The 24,456-nt window shown below is 44.9% G+C and overlaps 1 long non-coding RNA gene across 2 annotated transcripts; it reads left to right on the forward strand.

The window, feature by feature from the left end:
- Positions 1–1,116: 1,116 nt before the first annotated feature.
- LOC106014598 (uncharacterized) lies at positions 1,117–23,362 on the forward strand. 2 transcript variants are annotated; one of them, XR_011804479.1, is made up of 6 exons: positions 1,117–1,851; positions 5,107–5,202; positions 10,674–10,731; positions 14,882–15,144; positions 19,280–19,741; positions 21,190–23,362. It is a non-coding gene; the product is annotated as an uncharacterized lncRNA (long non-coding RNA). The 2 variants fall into 2 exon arrangements; XR_001186015.5 differs by lacking the exon at positions 21,190–23,362 and having other exon boundaries at positions 1,123–1,851; positions 19,280–21,183.
- The last annotated feature ends 1,094 nt before the right edge of the window (positions 23,363–24,456 follow it).

Raw genomic sequence — 24,456 nt, forward strand, 5'->3', positions numbered from 1 at the left:
ACTTGTAGACCTGTAGGATCCTGGACCTCTTTGTGTTCATGAGCCTCTGACACCCCCTGCTTTTCAGCTCTCCACCTGAACCTTTATGCCCTTAAGGAAAGCTTCAGCTGCATGAGTGTTTCCACATTTTTTTTTTCCCTTTATGCACACTCCTTGCATGCTGCTGCTGCTGTTTTTTCTGTTATTGCACGTTACTGTGCATTGCCCGCCTGTGTGGATGTACCTAGCGAAGCAGAACAGGATGAGTTTAAATCCTTCATTCAGCATCTTCTCCTGGAGGAAGCCGGGCTCTGGAAGACTGAGGAATATCAAGACACAAACCATCTCCCACCCTAGTCCTAATCCGAATCCTATCCTTGCCCTAGATAGAAGCCACAGTGGAGGAGGTGGCTGCGGTATTGAGGGTGACCAAACCTCTCTGCTAAAACTGATGTTCCTGTATGTGCGTGTGCTGTCCCCAGGCTGAGACTGGTCCTTGTGCTGCTTTATCTTTGCCAGGGGCTGCCTGACATTTTTGGCAATGCACCCCCAGCTTGGTACTGATCTGATTATACCTGTCTCATCTTGGCCAGCATAGCAAAAGAATGCAGTTTTGAAGTAGTCCTGTTTTAAATTGGCTTTTTTTTTTTTTTTTTTTTTTTTTCTTTCCACCCTAAAAATTGTTGCAAGTCCTGTAAAGGAGCCTGGAACTGCGGGAGAATGGCGAGAGTTGCAGGGGGCTGAGCAGGCAGGGATCCAGGGCTTGCAGGGTGAGTTGAGAAGCACTGCTGCCCCTGCCAGGGCTCCTCTGCAGCTTCCAGCATTAACTGGAGGTTTAAAGCCAGTTCTCCTGATTTTGCTGAGAACTGTGAAAATGACTTCAGGCTTTAACATTGATTGCTCTGGAGAGCAAGTTATATGCACTGGTAGCACAGGCCAACTTGTTTTTAGTGATGGGAAATAGTGAATTTACCTCTAAAATGCTCTGGATTTAACACATTTGTCTCACGAAACCATTTTTTACTTGAATACTTGATCTGCTTGAATGGCTTGACCAGGATACAGCCATCATTTAGCACTTGTTAAAAAATAAGATAAAATAAAAATCCTCAATACAAAATCAAATTAAATAATGATATACATGGGAAAGAGCAAAACGGTGTTTGCCTAAATCTTTCCTTTGCTTGGAGACAGTCACAGAACAGTTCCTGTATTTCTGCCAGGTGGATAAGGAGTTTGCCTTGGTAGTATTGAAAACTTAGTGCTAGAAACAGGGTTTACTGAAGACAGAGTAGATGGATTTAGTAATTGCCATGTAGTGTTTGCAGAATAAATAGGAGGACATCAGCTTCACCAGTGCATGTTTTATGAGGGTAATATTCAAAATCTTGACTCTTTTATTCTGTGTATTGTAGCCAAATTCATTAATTTTAAAATCTGTGTCCTTTCCTCCACAGATTTTAGACTAAGCATGAATTAGCAGTGTGGGTGGCAGATAATACACAAACTCTGCATAGTTCCGGTAATATTGTTGGCCTTTCCCCTCCAGTTTATAAGTCAATTTTGGCAACAGCAACCTATGTCAAATGTGAGCTGCTCTCTGATCAGGTTACAGCCTACGCAGCAACACGAATTAAGTTTTTCTCTCGTAGGACTATGGGTGGAAAATATAATCAAAATTAGCAGATAAATGAATAAAATCTCAAGGACAATGACTGAATAAACATGTCTGCTAAGCAATTTTCTAACAGGAAAATCTGGCATCTCTCACGTGAGGAGAAATACGGGGGAGGAAAGGAACACTTAGCTGCTGAGCCTGAACAAGCAGAGAAACAGAGACTCGTGAGTGATGTCAAACACCAGGTTCTTGGGGTAAGTAATTTAAAACTGCCCACCCGGCTGGTGTACATGGTCTCTTCTGAATGTTGTAGGACAGTTATCATATTTCCTTAGCTTATGGTCATGCATTTAGAGCTATCCCCAGAACATCAGCCTGCAAGTCAGCCCACATAGAGCTGGTCCAGTGGCTTGTGTTACGCAGCACCTCTTAGCAAGCTTTGTGGGGGCCCAAGAGGACTTACAGTATTATGGGCCAGGACCTAATGGCAGGATGCGCCCTATATTTTGGGGACTGAAAAGAGTAAGGGGACTCATAAAAATAAATATGTTTAATAGCATGGAATGAAACAACAAATTGAAATTGCACTGAAATACAATTCTGGGGTTTTATAATCTACAGGATCTTATTAACTTCAAAGACCTGGGCAAGTTGGGAAAAAAAAAAAAAAAAAAAAGCAAAAAAAAAAAAAAAAGCAAGCTTTTCTTTCCATCTCCAAAACACAGAGAATTTAGAACATTTTTATAGTACATTTTAGGACAATGACTTGGGCAATGTGTTTATCCACTACACTTACCTCATAAAACCCGGTTTATACAGTCCTGGAATCAATCCTGTTCTGGTCTGGGGTTTTCCAGGGCAGGGTCTGCCAGTGGAAGCACTTTATGATATGGGACTAATGTGTCAAAGGTACATAGACCAGAGTTATTGCATTCACCTCTGTTTGATAGGAAGCAGATACTTAGATAATACTTGTCATGGGCCAAGGAGAACCTTTCAGTGCAGCCCAAGGTATGAAGGCACTCATCTGTTCTCCAGGATCTGATTTTCTGAATTCATTTGCATTTGATAGGACAACTAGAGCAAGAGTGGCACCTAAAAATACCTCCAAAGAAGGAATTTGAAATTGGAGTTTCCTGTACAGTTGACTTGATCATGCCAAGGGTGGCCATTTTCCAGTGTTGAGTTTTTGTTGCTGTTTGAATTTTATTGTGTATCTATTAAAAAAAATCCAAAACACTTCATTGGAAAATATCACAATGCATCTTTATAGCTGCAATATTTTCAGTAACATAACTTCATTTTTTTTTCAGTGAATAAAGCAACCTGTTTCTAGATTTCTTTCTAAATTTGAGCTTTAACTGGTTTTCAGCTCACCGTGCCCAGCTCCCAGCCAATTAGTAGGCAAAAGTTTGCAGGCTGAGGGGTGGAAAGAGCCAAGTATTGCATGCTTCAAGGTGAAGGAAAGCACGTCTCTTCCAGTGAGATCCTGTGCTTGCTGCTCGAGTCTTTCCTCTGGATGTTTGGTTTTTCTGAAGGCTGTTCTGTTTCCCATGAGCTTTTGGAGAAGCCTGAGAAGGAAAACATCTGGGCCATGGAAGAGCTGGGTTAGACTTGAAAAGGAAAAGAAAAATGTGTTGAAGAGAGTTAGCTGAACTCTTTTTATCTCACCCTAATAGGATGATTTGAGTTCTGGATTAATGTTTGAATGCCTACTCATTTTAGCCAAAGTTATTTGTTTATAGTTAGTATTCTGCAGCTTTTGCTCTAGCTCTGCAGAGTGTCAGCAATTACTGCTATTTCTTTTTGCAGCAAGGCAGAAGTTTGCAGTGTGGCCACCGCTGCCCCTCCAGCCAAGTGGTTGTAACGTGCACATCGCTACCCGGCCACATTGGAGACAGAGGAGAAAAATAGGAATTCAAGCCCTGTCTAAAAAGTAAAAGGGACAAATTAGTTTCTTGTCGCTGCGCTGCAATAAATACATTGTCATTTTTATACCCCAGTGAATCATATTCTCCATTTCCCCCGTAACTATTATACAGTCTGCTGGCAGTACATCATTTTTTGGTAATTTTATTTTCACCAATTGTTTTATGAAATTTTTGAGTTTTATGGACACTAAAACAAATCTAGCCTGCAAGTATTATAGCCCTTTAAATCACCGGCAGGAAATCTCAAGGTTCCTCCAGACTGTGAGAGAAGGAAGCTTTAGGAAAGAAAGATTGCTCCTAGCTTATAAACTGAGCAAAAACCCAGAGATAAGTTTGTAAAAGGGGCATACATCATCACTGGCAAAAGCCAGGACGTAAAACAACATCTCTCTGCTCAGCTCCCTTAAAAATAAAAATGGATTTTTATTTAGCAGAAACACTAAAGTAGTTGGGGAAAGGAACACACAAGCTTTTCCATGCTTTCTTAACCATAACAATCCTTATTTCCTACAGAGCCACCGTGTCAGGCACCACCTCAGCTAAATTGCAGTTAATTGTAGTCCCAAAACCCTGATTCTAATCTGAGTGCATGTAGGACTTGTCTGAAGTTGGTCCTCAAGATGCTGAGGAAGTGTTGGCACTTGGTATTTTGGAAAGGTCTCAGATATGTTCTCTCTTGCCCATAAGCTTTGCTAATATTTTTCATCACTAATCCCGCTGTACATATTTTTGAGAAGTTGCACAACTTTTCAGACAGCGAATAGGAGACCCCTATCTGCAGAGCCACCCTGTTTGCAGTCATCCTGGTGTTGGTCTTTGCTGAGGGGCAAAGGATTATGATTTCCAAAGCTTACATCAAAAATCAGTCATGGTTTGATTTATTTTGTTTGTAAGTAACATTTTTGTTCTAGATGTACTGCTTGATGTGCTTTGCTATCTCTGAATATAAAAAAGTAAAAGTAGGTGGGATGGTCTTGCCTAGATGGAAACATTAAAGAAGAACTCTCTTAACAGTAAACCTCATGGGTTCAGATGGACAAGGTCCATCCAGTTCTGACATGGCCTTTGCAGTTAGAAATGAGCTATCCTTTTTCACTTTTTCTTTTTTAATAGCATCTTAGTGTATTTAAGTTTCTCAACAGAGTTAGGTTAAATATTTGTTTTGTGAATTGAATGAAACATTACTTTTAGAGCAAATTAAATCATTTTTTTTTCTAAGCAATTAAAAAAATAGCAGAAATAAGAAATTTGAAAATAATATAATAATGAAAAAATAATATAAAAATGGCTGCTTTTTCTCAGACCTGTGGTCCACTGTGGCCAGAACAGCGTAAGTGCATATGCATATAATATTTCTTTTGGTATATCCTTCCAGCAATCTATTATGTAGGAACTTATGAGCCAAAGGGAACACATTTGTTAATGGCCCTTGATGGATTTTTCCTCTGTGAATTTATTGAGTTGAACATATGTATGCTCATGACTTCCACAGTATAACGTAGGAATGACTTCCACTGTTTAACATGTTGTGTGATGGAAAAATGTCTCTGTTTTCATACTTTTTCGCTTGCTGCTTAGCTGCCTCTTGACCTGATGCCTGACCTGCCCTTGGATGCCCAGGATATGAAAGATTTCTGCCCGAGTCTGCCCTGGTCTCCTTTCTTCCACTCTGAGGTAGGCTTCTGTTTGTTGGACAGATAACTTCCTGAGGGAATGGAGGTGCTGATCCCAAAGGGGGGCTTGCTTTACATGCTGCAGATTTGGGAGGCTGTAACAGCAACCATTGTTTGTTGGCTAAAAATCAACCCTGGGCTGAGGCTTGCTATCCTCTTAAAAATCCTAAAGAACTGAAACCAGTAAGGATACTTGCCTGAGTAGATGGTTATGTGGTTGCAAAATGAAAATTTCTGAAAAGTACGTACAGTCTAGAATCTCTAGGTGCTAACATTCACAGACTACAACCTTCAGCCTATGCGTGTTGAATAAATCAGTAAGTAAGCATGGGCTAGTTTTCAAGCTGTGTTTTCATATTACCTGAAAAGAAGGACTCATGGGTTTGGAAGCAGACTGATTGTGAATGCCTGCCTGACGGCTGGTGTTTGCAGTCCTGGATTCAGGAACCTCTGTGCATTTTGTGTGTTTGGAGCAGGGCAGCAGTGCTGCCTTCTCTCTGACCTGCCACTGATGTTTGGGTGCTTCAGGAAAATGTCTTTAATAACCTGAGGATCTGGCTGTAACATTCTGGTTACCGTATGGTGATTTTTCTCCTGCCTCCATCCTGAGAGCATCTTCCATCTTGAAGACTTATAACAGGTTTTTAGTCTACTAGTGGTCAAATGGGTAATAGAGGTGAAACACTGCTTAATTTAAATGGCTAGGCAGAAACACAGGAAAGAGCACAGCGTGCAGTGAGTCAATGTGTTTAGTATGTTTGTCCCCTTCAGGAAGGCTTGTTTAAAAACAGGACATGGATGTGTGAGAGTTGTGAAATTTGGGATGTAGCTCTACTGGGCCAAAAGGTAGAAATGGAGTTAACCTGATCTGTTCAAAGCAACTTTGTGCCACTGAGGCTGTAGCCGTGTTGGTGGTATCAAATTCTACACTGAGAAAATACTCTTTGGGGTTTGGTTTGCAGTTGTGCTGCTGTCTGGCTCTCAGGTCTTTGGAGGAGGAGTGTGCATTGGTCAGGCTGGCTGCAAGGAAGAGTTTTGCAGGATGTGAAAGATGGGGGGTACAGCTCTATTGACAGGGCATTGGAGAGAAAAGGGGGCAGCAGGAAAAATAATCCACAGAGGCGTTGTTGTAGCTGGTGCAGCCAGAGGCACCGCGACCCAGCTGAGCTGCTGGGGCAGGTGCTGCCGCTGCTGCCAGACGCCACCGGCATCTGGGGGAGGTGACACGGGGTCGAGCTCCGTGATGCTCTCTTTGCTTCAGCAGCGGCCAGCTGAGCCAGACAACAAATTCACATCACAGTTGCTCTCTGTTTTATCAGCTCTCTGCCACCTCCTCTTTCAAACTAAAACCCATTGCACCACCCCTCAGCTCACTCCTTGCTGCTCTGTTTTCTCCCTGCTCTTTGCACAAAGTGTACTTCTTTTGCTTTTATTTTTACTGTCTATAGATAAATCTGCTTCTTCTCCCCCCCCCCCCCCCCCCCTTTTTTTTTTCTTTCTTCCATGCTGTTTAATCTCAACTCAGAGCCCCAGAGCTGGTGCAGCGTTACAACAGTTTTGTCATGTTGGCTGTCAGGGCGCTGACAGCCCCGTGACAGCTGGCAGATGTACAGATGATGGATGTTTTCTCCCTTGTGCAAGGACGATGGGATAAAAGTGCAAACAAACCGGGTAATAGATGGGAAAAGCAGAGCAATGTTGATAAGGCCTGGTCCTCACTCTGTGATGTATGGGAAAGCAAGCTGTGGGCAATTTGTTTCAGAGAAATGAGGGGTTCTTTGTAGAGAGGGGCACAAGGAGAAGAAGGAAGAAAGGAGCAAAAATAAAGAAATAATAATGGGGGGGGAGTGGAAGGGGGAACTTCCCAAAGCTTGTCTTTATTGTGGCAACACTAGCCTGTTGTTATGGCAATAAGCAAATCTCATTTCAAGGACGGACTTGGGGGTCCTTGGCTCACGTCTGTGCCTTGCATCCAGCGAGGGCCCCCAGGAGGAGATGTCTGGGGCTGGGAACACTGCGTTTCTGTTTGCTCCTTTCTGCTGCTCCACTCAGCTCTGCGCTGGCTCGCCCCTAGCACCTCCTATTATTCATGGTGTCTAGGTGTCTTCTGAAAGCTAACAAATGACCACACTGAGTACGGGCAGCAGATAAACTTTTCAAGCTGCTCACTTAAGCTGGGTAGTGGAGAAGTTCATAGGCACGTCTGGATCCACACAACAGGGCCGCTCGTCCCCACAAGCTGGCAGTACCACGCTCTGGACCAGCTCTGGGAGCTCCAGCTGCAGCCTGAGCTTCTCTGCTCCAGCTCCCCACTCCTGCCCCCAGCTGCCAGCAGTCAGTAGGAGGACACTGCACTGGTGCAAGTGGCCTGGGGCAGAGGGTGACATTGACCTTGAAGGCAGTTTGCTCCCAGGTGTGGTCCTGCAGCTGAAGGAGGTGGCAGGATGCAGGCATGAGGTGCAGGTCAGCGTACTCCAGCTGGTGTGCAGTGCAGGGAGGAGGATGCTCACATTATGGCCCCTCTTTATAAGAGACTTAACCCTGGCATGCCCTTTAAAATGCAGGGAACATCTTGCAGGGCTCCCGTATGGATCCTGAATATTAATCCCTTGGTGCGGTTATTGCTCCACGTGCCCTCGCACACCCACTTACCAGCATGTAAATTTTCAGGATGCCATCGTCTCCCTCACTTCCCTTCCGCCTTTGGTTCTGTCACTGTCAGGGACTTATTTAGGCCTGTAATAGTGATAATTTATTACAGCACACTTCCTACTGTGAGTAAATAAGTCTGTCTCCCTTAAATTCCCTGGGCAATTAGAAGAATGAAAGACTGTGCCACGTATTAGCATTTATTTTCTCCCAGCATTTATACAAGGCCATTTTCTTGCTGACAAATTGAGGGGCAAATTGTTCTCGAGAAAGTCTGTCAGATGGAAAGGTGTTATGATTAAACTGTTGGAGTAAATTTGGGTGACAATAAATCCTTTTATTGCATTAACTGGATTTATTTGCTTGCAACTGCCGTTAAGGATTTGAAGAAATAATAATAAACAGGTTGATTTTGCACCTGCTTAAGGGTAATTAAAATGCACTCTAAAAATAGAGAGTCTGCTTATAAAAAATCCATTCAGCGATCCAGGGGCTGCTGATCAGGACGTGGATGTAGAATTAGCTGTATGTGCATATTAGCATTGCATTAACAAAAATCCTAAAACGCAATGATGCTGCAGTGAATCCAGAGAGGGCTGCATTCAAACACCGACTGGAAGGGCTCAGAGCTGGTCTGCTGCTGACGTGCTGCTGCTGTGAGCCCTCCTGTGCTTGGAGCTGGGTGGGAGGAAAGTTGGCTGGTTTTATGGTCACTTTACATCCATTGCTGCTTTTGTCACAGCCCTGTATCTGTTCCACCCTGGAGGGGGTTTACAGAGAATCTTGTACTGCTAGTGTGCTGCTTGTGGGAAGTTTTTATGAAGCCTGGGTGGCTGAGCAGGAAAAAGAGGCATTTTGCTTCATCAGGAGTCTAGCCCCAGTTATCCCCATTGTCAGCTTGAACAAAGGGAAATGGGAACATTTTTTTACCTACGTTGTTTGTTGGTGGCCCTTTATTTGTTCCCCTTGAGGAAGGAAAAGCCGTGGGTATCATGAATGGGTAAGGATCTTCTTAAAGCCAAAATAAAAACAATCTGGATCAAAAATATACAACTTAAATTTTGGTGGGAAGTTAGGTAAACGTTAAACTATGGGGTGCCTTTTCAGAAAGGGCTTTGAGAACGAGGGCCTTTATATTAATTCCAAGGGGGCCCTTGATATTTTATGGCAGGAACTGGAGGACTGGACAAGTGGCGTGAATGTCTGGGTATCCACATTGTTACCATCGCTGCGGGGGCTGTGTGAAGAACCACATGGATGGAGAGGTGTCTTCTGCTGTGCTGGGCTATCTCATCACTTTGATCTCCCACTGTCACTTTTAGTGTTGGGTGAGACTTCTTCCCTGCCCTCAGCCTCCTCCATAGACAGATGTAGAAAATTGGTCATGGCTAGTTGAAATAGCTGGTGGAGATCTAGCTCTTGGTATTTGGACAGTGATAGCTAATAGAACTGGGAGCCTGACAGCATATCCTGGTGCTTCAGCTGGTATCAAAACTGAAATGCTTCCTTGATCTTGATTCTTCCTCTAAGTTAAGCTGGGGAGGAAGCACAGCACGGGGTGCTCAGCAGCAGTGGCAGGAGGGGGGCTTCTTAGTGCCATTTACATGGGTTTGGCTTTGTGTGGGAGCTCATTAGGCTTGTTAGAAGGTGTGGGCGATTGTTTGTGGCCTGCAGAGGGGGAGCAGCTGCTCTGCGGACCTTCCCAACAGGGCCTGGCCTGGGCAGCTGCGGGGCTTTGCAGTGTGGCCAAATTCAGTGCCACCCCCTTTTTTTTTTTCTTTCCCTTTGTTTTCCAGCTGTTTGGTTCTGAGGAAAATGAGAACGCATTCCTCAGCTGAAGAGAAAATTCAGCACATGCCTCTCCGATTGCACCCTAGTGCCCACATTTCTCCCCTGGTTATTCAGCCTGAACGTGCAGGCAGCCTGCCTTGGCCGGTGCTTGTACTGCCCGAGCCCATCCTGCTGGTCCTGGTTTGCTGGCTGTAAGCTGTCAAAATGATGTAAATAATCATGTGTGTTAGACTGGCCCTGTTGGAGGAGTTGTGGGTGGTTTTATCATCGCAGCAGAATAATCTCTAGGAGGACAGGGGGGTGTCAGTTCCAGATGCCGCAGCTTGCCAGTGGGTTGCGGTGCGGCAGCCGCCCACGTCTTGCTGCTATGGGGCTTTTCCTGCTCGTAGGGTGCCTTACAAGTGGAATTGGTTTTCTTTACTTTAAAAAACTATTTTTTTCACCTTTTTAATATTCTTCCACACTTGCTAAATTAGAGGGGTAGAACATATGCTGCCATGCTAATGACTAATGAATATGTGCCGTTGATTTTAAATTACACATTTTGGGGAGTGATTTGCTGGAGCAGCTTGTACACGCAGAAGGGTTGAGATGGTTTCACAGCCACTTTCCAAAGCAGAGAAGATGCTTTTCATCTGCGTTTGGCTTAGATGTACTGTTTAAGGTGCCTCTTTATAGCGAGCTGAGGAACTCTGTTTGCTCTAGCACTGGAGCAGCTCGACCCAGCCTCACTGCTGTGACATGCAGTAGAAACAGAAGACTTTGGCCACTAATTTCCAAGTTGCCTACAGGTCTCTCTGCTTTATTTGCCTCAACTGGTGATGCTTCTTGACTGCCCACTGCCACCTTTGGCATCCAATCAGCCTCCTTCACATCTAGTGCTAGTTAGAAAGATTTTAGTCCAAACTGTTCTGGGGAAAAACACTGGTAATTTGTAACAGGGACTTCTCCCTGTCCAAGTGATACCTTTGCATGGAAGGTTTTAGTTAAATGTTTCGTTACATTAGATTTCTTCTTGCTTTCTTTTCAAAGATTTCCCACATAGATGCCGAAAAGATTTTCTTCTTGTAACCTTGAACCCTTCCACAAGGTAAGCGTACCCATTTCCACACCATTCTCCCTGTCTTCCTGGCTTGTGTCAAATTGTTGCATGATAATTTATTTGGCGCAAAAGTTTTCAAATCGGGATGTGTGGAGCGAAGCGGCTCCTGTCGCAGTTTGACAAGGTTATTGGAGGGTAATGTGGTAAATATTTTTCATCCATTAGCGGATTATAAAAGCGGTGCATCACACTACTGCTTGGCATCCGGGGGGGGGGGGGGTGGAGAGGGTGGAGGGCAGGAGCACAGTCGTTAACTTAAGAGGTAAGAAGCCATCAGTCATCTGATGGATCCAGGAGGCAGAGCGTGCAGGAACATCTCACGTGTGCATGGATGTGTGTTTGTGTTAAAACTAACTATTCCGATGGAAAAAAAAAAAAAAAAAAAAGCAGATTTTTTTTTTCTTATCTTTTTCCATATTGACCCCTTTTCTTTTTTCTTTCCTGGTTTTGTTTCTGATTTCCATTCTTTCTTCATGAGGTTTTTCCTTAATTTTTTTCTTATCCTATCCCCTTAAAACCAGCATAAAGAGTTAGGAGTGTCTTGGTCTGCATCAGCATGTGGTCCGTGTGCTCCCTGCCCTCCTCACAAGTGCTCTGACCTGGCTGCTGAGAGTGGAAAGGATTTTTTTCTACATGGGACCTCATTCTGCACTGACCCCTCATCATTACTGTAATAAAAAAAAATTAATAATATAAATCGTAAACCATTTACTGTAGTGATAAATACAGTGACATATTTCTGTGCAGTTATTCTGTGCTTTTCATACAAAAAGCAGGACTCAATCTCTTTATGTGTAAAATGATACTGAACTATAACTACCTTATAATGTTGCTACATTATTCTGTAGTTATAGTCCTAAGCACCACAGCTTTTGTCAATGTTACTAGGTAGGTTTCATTCTTACCATAGGGAAAAAAAAAAAAAAGAAAAAAAAAAGGTACTATTTGGATCAGGAAGGCACATGTGAAACGCATCTCTTGGTTGTCTTCAGTTACCGGAGGCTTTCCCATCTCAAGGTGCCTGACCTAAGTTCCTCTAAAAACAGCTGAAATGGGAAATCCTCTTCAAGAGCATGGCTGGTGACTGCAGCCACCAAGGAGCATTTAGTCTGGAACCAAGCTGGCACTAGTCTGGAGCGAAAACCCCTCTGAACTGTGGCTAGTGTCGATGTCAGTCCTCAGGATTTTGCCTCTGCAGCTCCTCTTCTCTTGGTCTGCCTTCCTTGGCTGTACAGATGTGTCCCTGTGAGATGAGGGACATTGCCTGCTGAGTTGGACCCAGCCTGGTGGTCTGACGGGGCCAGCCAGGCCCTGCTTTGTGTGGTTCAAACTCACCCATAGGGACCACCAGCCTCAGAGATAATGTGCAGCAAAGTACAGGCTTATCCCTGCTGCTGGGCCATGGATCAGAGCCTGTCCCAGCAGCAGAGCCACTGCTGTAAGACCATGATGCTGCGAGGGGCAGCAGGACATCAGCAGTGGGACTGGTGGGGTACAGGTGGGTGTTGGGAGGCAGCTGCGGGGAGGTAAAGGCAGTGGAAGCAAGGCAATGGGATTGTGACAAGACAAGGAGGCAGGGAAAACACTGCAGTTCGGCTTGCCATATTTTTTTTTTTTTTTAAGTGGGAAGAAAAAAAGAACGGCCTCAGTTATACAAGCAGTTCCACGCTTTGACTTCCACGCCTTGACTTTGGGAGTTGCTTATGGCCTGACTTGGTGCATTTTAGGGCACAATCCTCCATTTGGAAGGATGGTTTTAACCAGAGGGCTTTTATAGCTTTCCGCTGTGGGCTGGGTTGCAAAGCAGAAGCAGTACTTGGCAAGCAGTTTCTCAGCAAACAGCCACGTGCACGGCGTTACAGCAGAATACAGCAACTGAACATGTCGGCAAGTCCTTGGCCTTTGCCAGGCTTCTGAGACTTTTTGCAAGGCTTGGCTTACCTGTTCTTTGGCACATCTAAAAGTTTTGAGACCATTGTTTCTCTTCTGCTTCTGTCCCCTTGCTCAGCCGCTGGCAGGCAGGCGGGCAGAGGCGCTGCCTTTAATTCTCACTTTCCTTTCCGAACGAGAGTGATCTATGGATGCGCAGAGCCCGAGCCACATTAGCGGGGAAGACCCTGCAGCAATGAGGCTCGAGCTCAGTGCAACTTCTGTCCATTTAATTAAGAAATGCTACTCATACAGAACTGAATACACTAACCTAATTTACTGCCGTGTCTGTCTGTCTCTCTGTCTAGCCTTTTGTCTCTCCCTGCATCCTATACAATGCCGTTGTATCTTATTACTCGAGCTAGGTAGATTCTTGCTTGGCTGAGCCGAGATCAAAAAGTAATTTTTCTTTTTGCAACAGCCGATTAGAAATTCATTTATTTTCACATTAGACGTTTGGCCAATACCTCCCTCCCCCAACAAACAGATCCCCCCCAACTTCGTCAATTTAGCTCCATTTGTATAGTCTGCATAATGGAAGACAGTGAGCCTGTTAGAAAAATGTGGCCCAGGGCAAAAATTAAATGCAGAATCATGTATCAGAAATGAGATGTATTTACTATTGTTTTTGAAAATTAATGGTGCATTTTTAGTTTTTATAATGTAATTTAATGATGCAATTCATCTAATAAAAAAACACATTTTAACTCAGTCACATAGACCTACTGGGGCAGGACAAAATGTACCTTTCAGATGTAAGATTTTTTAAAAATGCTTCGGGCTCTTTCTTGAATGCAAAAAAGAGAAACTCTTTGCGTGCATTGGGTAACAGCTGGGATATCAGCAGGAGTCCAATAAAAAGGACATTTTTCTTTCTAAATATTGGTGTTTGTGCAACATACAATAATATTATAAATGCAGCAGTGGGTTTGAAGTACAATGCTGCAGCTGATTATAGGATGCCATATGGTGCTGGCATGTTAAACTGATACAGGCTGAACATGGGCTGTAGCTTTAAATGCTGTGGTCCAGCAATTGTGCTAAACTAGAGTAAATATACTATACAGTGTCAATATATGGAGCGATCGTGTTCAGCAGCAAAAAGAAACTGTGTCAAAATAGTACAAATTGATTGGAGAACACCCACAAAGGTCGGCGTGGAGCAGATGCTCCTTCCTAGGCACTGATTGTGCTCCAGCTCTTGTAGAGAAAGTGCCCATGCCTCGGTTTTCTTGTTTAAGGCATTAAATGTTCTTTGTCCATTTTCCATCATCATTTTCACCTGCTTTGCAATTTGCCACGGACTTTAAAACCTCAGAAAAATGCAGTTTCACAACAGTGTGCAGACACAGGCTAAGGGGTGCTACCTGCTGGCTGCAGCCTCCCACCAGTGCAAGCAGCTGCACAGGGACTTGGGCAATGCTGGAAAGAGACCCGACAAAGTTAGAAACAAACAAAAAAACAACAAAAGCCGCTTGATGCTTTGCAGTCAGCACAGAGCTGCTGTGGCTCACTGCCATGCTGCTGCTGGAGGTGAGCGATGCGCAGAGCCAGGAGCACGGGGCTGCCTTGTTCAGCTGGTTTACTTCAGCTGATCGTGGTAAGTCCCAGGGTTTTGAAGGTGCTTCTACAAAATACATTCAGGTTTGATTTCCAGCTTTAAAATAAGCTTCCATCTGCTTTTGTAAAGCCTTACTTTTATGGACAAAACTTGAAGTTGCAGCTGAGCACATTGTATCTGATACTGTTTTAAGAAAACTCCTTTCTTACTGTTATTAAAAATGTACATTTAACAGGAAAGGCTGAGATTAACTACAAGAAAACTCTACCAGTTTGGCACTGAGGTGGATTTTGGTACAAAGCCGTGGAAGGAGAAGTTTTCATTTGTGGATGAACTGAACATCTGTTTTAATTTGTTTCCTGACCCTGGCTGTGTGATTTCCCAGTGGGCCCGAGGAGATGGCTCCTGTGACAAGTAAACGGGGAGGGTTCCTGTGAGCTCTGGCAAGGCACTCCTTGAGGGAAGCCCTTTGCTTTTCCATGAGGTTCGTTAAAGGGAAATGTCAGCTGGTTTGGGTCTAACAGGGGCTCTGCTGTTTGAGTTCCCAGTCACCTTGTAGGCACGAAGTGGAAATAGAAAAGCTGGGTCACTATTTGGGCAGGTTTCTCTGAATCTCAGGATTAACCTTCTTTTCTCTTCCCTTTACAGCCCATCTCCATGCCCACATTAGTAAGCCTGAGCTTCTGGTCCAATGGATGGATTTTGAACCATTCCCAACACATTCTCACTCCTGCTCTTCCCAGTAAGCCCCGAGAGCACCGTCTCTGTGTTGTCCCTGCCAGTTTACAGACCTAAGGCACAGCCTTGGAGAGGGGAGCCCAGCAGGAGCGGAGCAGCAAGCCAAAAGCGAAATCATCCCCACGATCTTACTGCTGGGCTTACTGCATGAAGAAACCCAACACACAGACCAGGTAAGTAAGCAAAGCACAAGCATCACAGTGCCTCTTTCGTACTGCTCCACGTATGAGCAGTGGCAGAGGCAAAATACGTGACCCTGTGCTTTGTTTTCCTGTGCCACAGAGTTTAAGCAACATAGAGAAATGTGCCTGTGGTACAAATATAAGCTTTGTTTGTTTTGTTTTTAAGGGAGTGACTTTAATAACTTCATAACAATCATGTTTATAGTTTGATGCATTGGAGTAGGATTGATCCCAGCATTGGATTTCCTGCTGGACAAGGAGGGCCTTCGTTCCTGGCTTTCTGTGCTTTATAGCGCCTGGGCTTCACTCTGCCTCCTTGATGGAAGGTGCCAGCTGCAGCTGGGATTAATGCAGCCTTGGCTAGCTGCTGGCAGAGCCTATGAATCCTCCTTGAAGGTCTCATATTGTGGAATTTTTCTGTCTGCAACATCATGTCACCTGTACAGGACTTAAAACCAAATGACACAGAAGTCTGATTTGATGTGGCAAATCCTGCGTGGAGCTTGATATTGAGAAATTAGTGGTGCTTAGGATCTTAGGTCAGAAATAAAGGTTGCATTTTACAATTGAATGGTCCCTGACTCAAAGAGACTGTAGATTAGATAGAGGATTTGATGTAAAGAATATCTCAGGTTTATCTGTTAAGTAAAGAGGTGAATCTCTGCTAGGCTCTGACGTGTAGATGCATTTTTATTGTGAAAGAAACTGAAAAGAGTTTGTTGGGAGTTAGAATCTTTCTTTGCTCTGGCTTGGGGCACAGTTTAGTGAAGAAAAACGTTCAGGACAGAAATCAGAATCTGCGCATGCTGTGGTTATGAGATTGTTACAGAGAGAGAGAGTTACATGGGTAAATGGAGGCAGATGTTAAAATAAACACATTTCTTATAGCTGAAGAGTTAACTGACATTTAACATGGTGACTGAAGGAGTAGAGACAGACTTTTTTTTTTTTTTTTTTTTTTTTTTAAGTTTAAGCTAATTTGCTGGAGGCCTCATTAGTTGGTGCAGCCTCTGTATCAATAAACTGGCACTGGATTTCCAGAAATGCATCACATAATTTTTCAATGAAAAATCCAAGAGCCTAGGAGATGATGTTATGGTGTGAATTACATCGCAGAGCGGTTGTCAGCTGTCCCTGTCAGCACTTTTTCAGATGCCATAATGTGCAGTAAATGCTGTGGCTGCAGCTATTTAGGATTACTGTGGTGGTGGTTTTAGGGGAAGCACCACAAATTAACAGCTAAAGAAACATGTCCCTTTTTCTTGAATTGCCTGATCCTTAAACAACGCTTCACTGGCTGCAAGTTATCACCACTGTATCTGTGCCTATTTCTCTTCACCTTTTGAAATGAAGCATGTGTCCTTTCCCACTTTTGCAGATTTACCAGGAAGAAGATCAGTGTTTGCTTTGACTCTCCCATTAGCATGCAAATACTTTCTAGCACAAAGGACAGTGAAAATACACCCATTCTTGTGGTTGGGATCACAGGCTCTGGTTGCTCTTTAACTACACCCAGCCTGGACCACAGACCCCACGTGAGGTCAGGACTCAGGGTTATCCAACACAGCAAGAGAGCATGTCCCAGCTTGGCAAACTGCATGGCTTAAATCAGCAGGACAACCCAGAATGTGTTTATTTTGCTTTTCAGATCAGGGACTGAGATGCACGAAGACTACAGGACTTGGCATATGGAACTGTTGCAGGGCTGTTTCCCCATCACTCTTGGAGATGTTTCTTAGTGTGCCAGACACTGCTGTACCCCAAGTAGGATTCAACAACCAGGGCTCCCTGGATGCCTGTCACTTCAGTAAATGTCCCTACTATTCAAATATTAATTAAAGATGGTCTTTTTTGCTAAAATATTGAAATACTGATGAAGCACAGCTTTTCTCCTCCTGGAATTAACTTTTCCAGCTCACCTGTATGTGTTGCATGGAGCAGAGTGGCTGTGGGGTTACAAAGGGGGTCACCCTGCCTGTGCTGCTGGTCCCTGGCTGTGTACACCCCATCAGTGGGGTTTCAGAGCTGCATCTCCTGAGGTTACCAACAGCTATGGATGGGTTTCATCATGTCCCGTTAGGACTCCTGGTGAACTGACCTGGCTGACAAAAGGTCTGGCTGTGCTCACTTTCTGGTAATTCATGGGCAAAAATAAACCAGATGAGCAAGTGATTCATCTTCTGGGGGACCTGGAGCACCCTGCTGCACACCGGGTTGATGATAGAGTGAAATTTTAAGGTATGCAGTTTACAAATATCTTGCATTCAGGGTTTTGAAAGTATTTAATTAATTGAATAGATCTCATACTTTGCAATGGACTGGCTGGTTATGGCTGTTCCCATACTACAGAGAGATTCTGTAAATCCAGGAGATTTACCAAGAAGTACGTGAATATAAATGTGTTTAGGAGTCCTTTGCCACCAGTTGCAGCCCAGGTGAACAGGTTACAGCGGACATCTGAGTGCTTCTGAAAACTTCCTTTTCTTGCAGTCAGCTGGGGAAGCAGACACTTGATCCTGTGCTCACAATCAGTCCTTCTGGCTCTGAGCTTCCTTTGCTGAGAGCCTGCACAGCTCTGCTCTCACCTGTGCGAAACCTCATCACCCACGAGCGTGAAACTGCATCTCCCACGAGCGTGCTGGGTCCTCTGCGTGAGCTGGGAGAGGCTTGCAGCACGCCTTGCCCACGCACATCTGCATTTCCTACACTCAGGATGCTTTTGCATGTTTTAAAGTTTGTTTTGCCATTTGTATTAAGAAGAAAACAAAAAGCCTTTCTCATTTACGTGGTACCAAACCAGCTGGTGATTCGGCTGCGGGAGCTGAAGCCCACGGGAGCTCACTGCAGCTGGTCACAGCTCTCCTGGCCGCCAGGCACCCAGTGCAGCTTTCCCTCTGCCCTGCAGGTGGTACTGTTCGACCACTTTGCAGCCCTCTAAGGCGAGGAGCTGCAGCTTTTCGGGGAAGCTTTAGCAGCGCATCTGGGCGCAGTTGCAGGCAGGCAGCAGCACGGAGCTGGGCTCTATCCGCTGCTCCCGATGGGTGCAAGGACCAAAGGCGTGCCCTGTCCCTGGGACACCCGGTGCACCCATGTGGCTCACCCACAGCCCTCCTGAGAAAGCACCAGCCTGTGGGGCAGGAGGGGTTTGTGCCTGTATCACAGCAGCAGCCTTAATCCTTAACGTAGGCAGCTTGGGGCAACGGGCAATAACTTTTCCCCTTGGGAATTCAACATTTTTTCAAGGGCAGATTGCCAGAGTTGGTGTGATTTAATCAGCTCCTTCTGGGCTGCTGAGCTGGAGAAGAGCAGGGCAGGGCTCTGGGGACTCTGGCTGTTGACTGATTTCTTCTTCTGGGGAGCTGGTGCACAGAGCAGGAGGCTGAGAGAGGGTGACGGGCACCTTGTATGCACACATTGCATGCTTCTGGTTAGGTTTGTGTGACAGATAACGCGGTGTTTGGCTTGTCCACCAGCTAGCTTTATAGGCACTGTGCTAGCCCAGGAGCTGTTCCTGACTCGCAAAGGAATGGGAAGAAATTTTCATCTTTCCTGACCTTAAATACTCGTATATCCGTGTCAGTGGTTCTGCTCCACCCTTTGCAGTTTTCCCGTACTTTGGGAATGATGCTCTGCAGTTACAGCTGCTCAGCCCCTTGCAGGGGGATGCTCGGTTGTGTCCTCCCCTTCCTCTGCACACACCTGCACTTCAGTCCTGAAGACCCAGTGTCCCCTTAAAGCCTACAAGGTGGGAAATCAGCCCCCCTCCACCCTTTCTGTTTGGACCTGCCAGTGGTGTTACTCCAGCCCCACGGAGAGGGCAGTTCCCTAAGGCTGCGTTCAGCTCAGTACAGACAAGAAGGTGTTTGTTCGATCCCTGCAGTGCTGGAGAGCCCCCACCTCCATTTGCTGCTGTGGGCGAAACGAAACCAGATGCAAACAGCACTGCAGCACCAAGTACAGCTGTTTTGCCCCGTGTTCAAGCCCTGCTGCAGCAAGTGTTGGCAGCACGATGTGTGAGACGTGTCCTGCACGTGCCTGTCTGTGCTGAGACGTCTGTGTAAAAAGCACCAGAAACAGACACCTCTGTATCTGGCTGAAACTCATTTGGCTTTTGATTCTCTTACAGGCTTGCCATGCGGATGAGGTGTCAGCAGCTTTGAACTCCTCGTCATGAGGCTCGTGCCCCTGTTTGCAGCTCAGCACTCTGCCACATCTCCTTTGGCTGGGGCTCGTTTGCGGTGCTGTCAGAGCACCAACAGGTCCTGTATGGCAGCGCACGGAGTCAAGGCGTTCTCCTGGTGTATCCATCACTATCTCCGTCTCGTTGCCAAGCACTTCAAGCTTTCATCAGATCAATTTTCTCCCTTTGAAAGAAAAGAGGCTTGTTACCTTGTGTGTGGGGCAATGGGAAGCACTCACCTGCCTCTCCCCAGGGTGCTGTGCAGGCGTGGAGGGATTTGGGAAACGCGGTGAAAGCAGCTCAGGGTTCTGGCTGTGCTCACTGTAAGCCTTTGAAATACTGAGAATGGCTCAGTGGCTGGATGGAGGCTTGCAAAGGGGTGGACAGATGACCAAATGTCTGTAATAGGTGGGTTTTATGAGCTTCTGCTCTTTTCTGGATGCTTGCCTTCTGCATGGGCTTCTCATTCCCAGACTCATCGCTTTGAGAAGGTGAAGGCAGGGAAGTGGGGAAACACAGGCTGGATTTTGCCCATGTCTCATTGGAGAGGGAAAGTCGTGGGGTATCAGCAAGGGGCTCTGTGTCCCTCAGGTCTGTGTGGGGCCAGTCCTGAATGTGTTTTTTTTCTGGTTCTGCCTTCAGCTCTGGTTCCTCATCCCAAAGCCCTCCCTGCCAGGCCTCCTGTTCTCCCCACTGACCGCCCACTGCTCTGAAATCACTCCCCATGGAGTCGAGCAGTTCAAAGACAACAGAGGCACCAGATTAATCATTCCTCCCCTGCTTCTCTCCCCAGCCCAAATGGCTAAAGTGTCTTTATTATTAAAAAACAGAATAAAACAGAGCAACACACACAAGAAAAGCCCTAGTGAGGGAGACAGACACAAAGCAAAGGAAAAGGAAAGGGTTAGGCTGCAAGCTGCAAATAAGCACCATCAATCATAGTGCAGTCAAAAAATGTACATGTGTTGGTACCTGCGCGTTATTGGCAGGACTCAAGAAGCCTCCTGAGTACAATCTTCAGGGCTCCTTAGATAAATAAATAAATAAAAAAATTCCATGTCCCTCTGAAAAACTGCTTGTCAGCACCGGAATGGCAGGTGCATTAACTCCCTAAGAACCAGATTATGCCCTGCACGGCAAAAAAATGCAAACACAGAGAAATAAGATGTCAGTCAACTCCTGTATCCTCCTGGTGTTTTTGTTGTTGTTTATTTGTTTGTTTTGATGAAAAGTACTTTGAAATATAAATGCAGTCCTTTGTACAAATGGATCCAGGAAAGAGAGACATACAAATGCATTCATGGTCCAGCTATCCTGCTTGCATATTTACCCTAAATTTGCATCTGCCCAACATATAAATTTTATTTTCTTTTAGTACTCCACAACGATAGCTGAAAAGTTAAGATTTGGTTAGGAAATAGCCTCTACTGCTGCTCTGATCTCGAGTCCCTTGGTGGGCTTCCCATCCCCTCCTGTAATCCTGCCAGACCTTGACACATCCCAGTGCCACTTGGCTGCCTGCCCACCCCTTGCCTTGGCTCCTCTTAGCTCTGAAATGTTTCCTCTAAACACCCACCTCTTCGAGAGCTACTGTCTTTTTCCCTTAGACCTATACTGCACTCTCCCTTTCCTTGTCTTTTCTTTTATCCTCTTTAGCTGAGGACTTCAAGTTGCTGGTGATATGGCCTGGGCTATTCTGCAGATGTGCTCTACATCTCTGGAGCTGCTCCCGTCCTTCTGCTCCTCCCTGCTCCTTTTCATATATATATAAGAATATATATATAATATTCACGTATATATATATAAAGTATATATATTGTGTGTATATCTATAACATATATACATTTTTTTTCCAGTGGAAGCTGTGAAGAAGCAAGTTCCTCTCCCAGGATGAGTAAAGTTTGCATGACCTCGTGCCAGAAGATAAATGTTTTTGTGCAAAAGGCCATTAGCCCTTCCCTGAACCTGGCAATGTGTTTCCTAAGATTCTTATCACATGTAGAAAGACGCCAATTACTTTTAGCTGTGGGTGAGCCAACTGTTCCTAGGACAACCTTCAGCCCTCCCAAGGACAGCAGAGGTGTCTGCCTGTTCCTGCTCAACCCTCCTTGGGACCAGGGCTGGGCGGCTCTTGGGGCTGGGTGATGGTTGAGGTGAGTGTGGTGGAGTCGCACAGGAGGGCTGCATCCCAGTGCCTGACCTAGCCATGCCTGGACCAGGGATAATTTGGCATCAGCACAGAGAAGCTGGCATGATGACAGTGACCCTGGGTGGCCACCGGGCCAAACTCATCACCTGGAGCCCAAAGACACTTTGCTTCATTGCAAATTCACAGATCCACTTGTTTCTCTCTGGGGGGTGTTTTGATAAGATAGGCCTGGTGCTACACCTTCTGTTGTGTAATGGAGACGTTTCTAAAAGATTTTTTTTTTTTTTTTCTTGGCTTGATTTTAAATTAATCAGGCTCAAAGATTTATGAGCCTCTGAAAACTGTTTCTTCGGGGATGCCCCTTGATTGCACTGAAGGCAGAGTGGAGATCTGAATTTTCAGCATGGCTTCCTGTCGGAAACAGATCAATAGCCTCATAAGGAGGATCTTGTTTCAGAGTGGGAAAACAACAATTAAGCTGGCATTTATCTGTTACTGATTCAGGATAACAAAAACAAAAAAATCACGTTACAGAAATGTACAGAAGTAGGCTTGTCTGCCTTATCCATGTCTGAACAAATTCAGAGCAGGATCTCCAAAGGCAGCAAAACTGTCGCAACATTGAAACTGTCATAAAATGTAGCTGAAGCTTTTCTCTGTCAGATGGACGAGCTGTGCCTTCTTAATTTTGGGGTTTTTGCTCTCTTTTCCTCATAGCATCTCACCTGAATCCTTGTGCTTCCCAGTGACGGCAGAGCCTGGCCACCCGCGCTGCAGAGATGACAGGTTGGAGGACAAGAGCAGGGCTGGGGCCATCCCCAGGGCTGCTGTACGTGGCCAGAACATCGGGTTCAGAGGCTGTCTGTCAGTGTGCTGTGAAGGTCATAAAATAGCAAGTGGCAGAAGTAACCAGAGCCTGGGGCTGGCCCGGATCGCTCTTTCCTTTCAGAATTAAGGAGGCTGCTTGGAGCTGCTTGCGAAGCGATCACATTGAAGAACCCCAAACTGGCTTCCACGGGGAACCGTGGCCTCCTTGCTCTGCGATATGCCCTCCTCCGGTCCAGCAGCTTTCTCTTCCAGACCACAGATTTATTTAATTTAGGTCCTACTGTTGGCAGAGGTTTTGCAGTGGGCTGTGGGTTAGGAAAAAGTAAAGAATTTTTCCTTAAGCAAAAAGGAGATGACATTGCACAGAAAAAATAGAGCAAAGAATAGTTTGTTGGCCGTTTTTCTTTTCTGCCTTGCTTCTGTGTGTGATGCCAGCAAAAGGAATTGCATTTTGGAGTGATTTAATGAAAAAATGACTTTTATTTCTAACTCCTTTGCCTGCTTCAGAGCAGAAGGGCCACACGATGGAGCTCTGGGGCTTCCGTCGGGGCCTGCCTGGATTCACGCATAAAAAGCCGTTTGGAGACCTTGAAATTCTGGTTTTTATTAATTTTTCACTCAGTTTAATTTTTACATTCATTTTAAAATGGTAAATGTTCTAGACATTATAATTGTAAAATGTAATTTATGGTTGCTAGCTGAAGGTATTTACTTTTGCTTTCTTAAGATTGGAACTTTTATTTTTATTTTTATGACTGTAACAGGGTAACATTTTTCAATCTCGTGAGAGGCTGGCATCCCAGAGACAGCGTTGGACCATATAATTCTTCCAAATGATACCCTGACTGTGTTGGGGAAGCTCTCAGGCCTCTCCAGGTCTATATGCAAATATTAAGCACCGGCCTTCCTGCACGTGTGAGAGAATAAATGATGTTTTGGAGTGCTCCTTGTTCCTGGTTATCAGTGAGCACTCAGCTGGTAAAATTAAACCAGTGCAGTGCGTTTGAAAAAGTGGATTCTTCAATTAGAATAAAAGCATGTAAAATCCCAAATTGTATGTCTATAATGAAACAAAAAATTTAATATTCTGCTGTGGAAAATAAGAGCTTTTCCTCCTTCATTCCATCTTTCTTTCTTTTTTTTTTCTCTGTCCTTCTTTCTATTTCTTTCCCTCTTCAGAGGGGGTGAGCTCTCTCCTGCTACGTGCTGCTTTTCCCCGTGAACTGGTGCTGAGCGTGTCAGATCTGTTCAGCTCTGACTGCTGTTATGACAGGGCGTGAGTGTTTAATTACAATTGTATCACATAGACGAGGCGATTCGTCTGACTCGCTGGAGTTCGGCTGTAATAGCTGCGCACACACGTAGCTTCAGGTGACAAGAATTTTTATTTTTATTTTTATTTTTTTTCCTATTTATACACTCCAGCCTGCACACAGAGAAGACAATGAGATTCTGGTAGCTGATGGTCTCCTGGAATATCACTTGTTAATTACTTAACTAACACAAGCAAGCATTTTATAAAAGCTTTAGGAAACACTTCTGGGGCAGGGTGTGCAATATCGGTTACCAAAAATGTATGTTCCTCATTTCTGGAAGTTAACATTTTTATTAGAAATTTGAACCACTCGACAGAGGCTTCCGGAGAAGTTAGTCCCTGGTCGTAACAGCTACGGAGTGCACTGATGAGCACCGCAGTAAACCTGCTGCTAAAAATGCTATGAACTTTATGGGGAGTTGCATTTGCTCAAGTGGAAGGTGAATTTTAGCCCTGATCCTCTAGTCTATAGAGCGGGGGAGAAGCCACCCAGTGTTGTTTTCTGTCCCAACGAGGGAGATGCAACTTGGAGTTGTATTGTAAGCCCAGGATTCTCTGAGCTGGGGATTCCTATAAACGCTTGCATCAGGAGACTCCTATGCTAAAAGTTGTCACAAACAGCAATACCAAAGAGCAAGAGCACTGCTTGCTTCATTTTGGTTTTCTAATTCAAGGAAACGTTTGTTTTTTTCTTTTTAATGGGCACTTAGTGGTAGGCATTATTTCTTATAACTCCAATAGCTGTCCAAAAAGATTTAAAAACACATACACATTAGATTCCTTTTTTTCTTCTCCTTTCCTCTTTTTCTTCTCCTTTCCTCTTTTTCTTTT

The sequence above is a fragment of the Anas platyrhynchos genome, chromosome 21 (genome assembly GCF_047663525.1).
Source record: "Anas platyrhynchos isolate ZD024472 breed Pekin duck chromosome 21, IASCAAS_PekinDuck_T2T, whole genome shotgun sequence".
Classification (NCBI taxonomy): domain Eukaryota; kingdom Metazoa; phylum Chordata; class Aves; order Anseriformes; family Anatidae; genus Anas; species Anas platyrhynchos.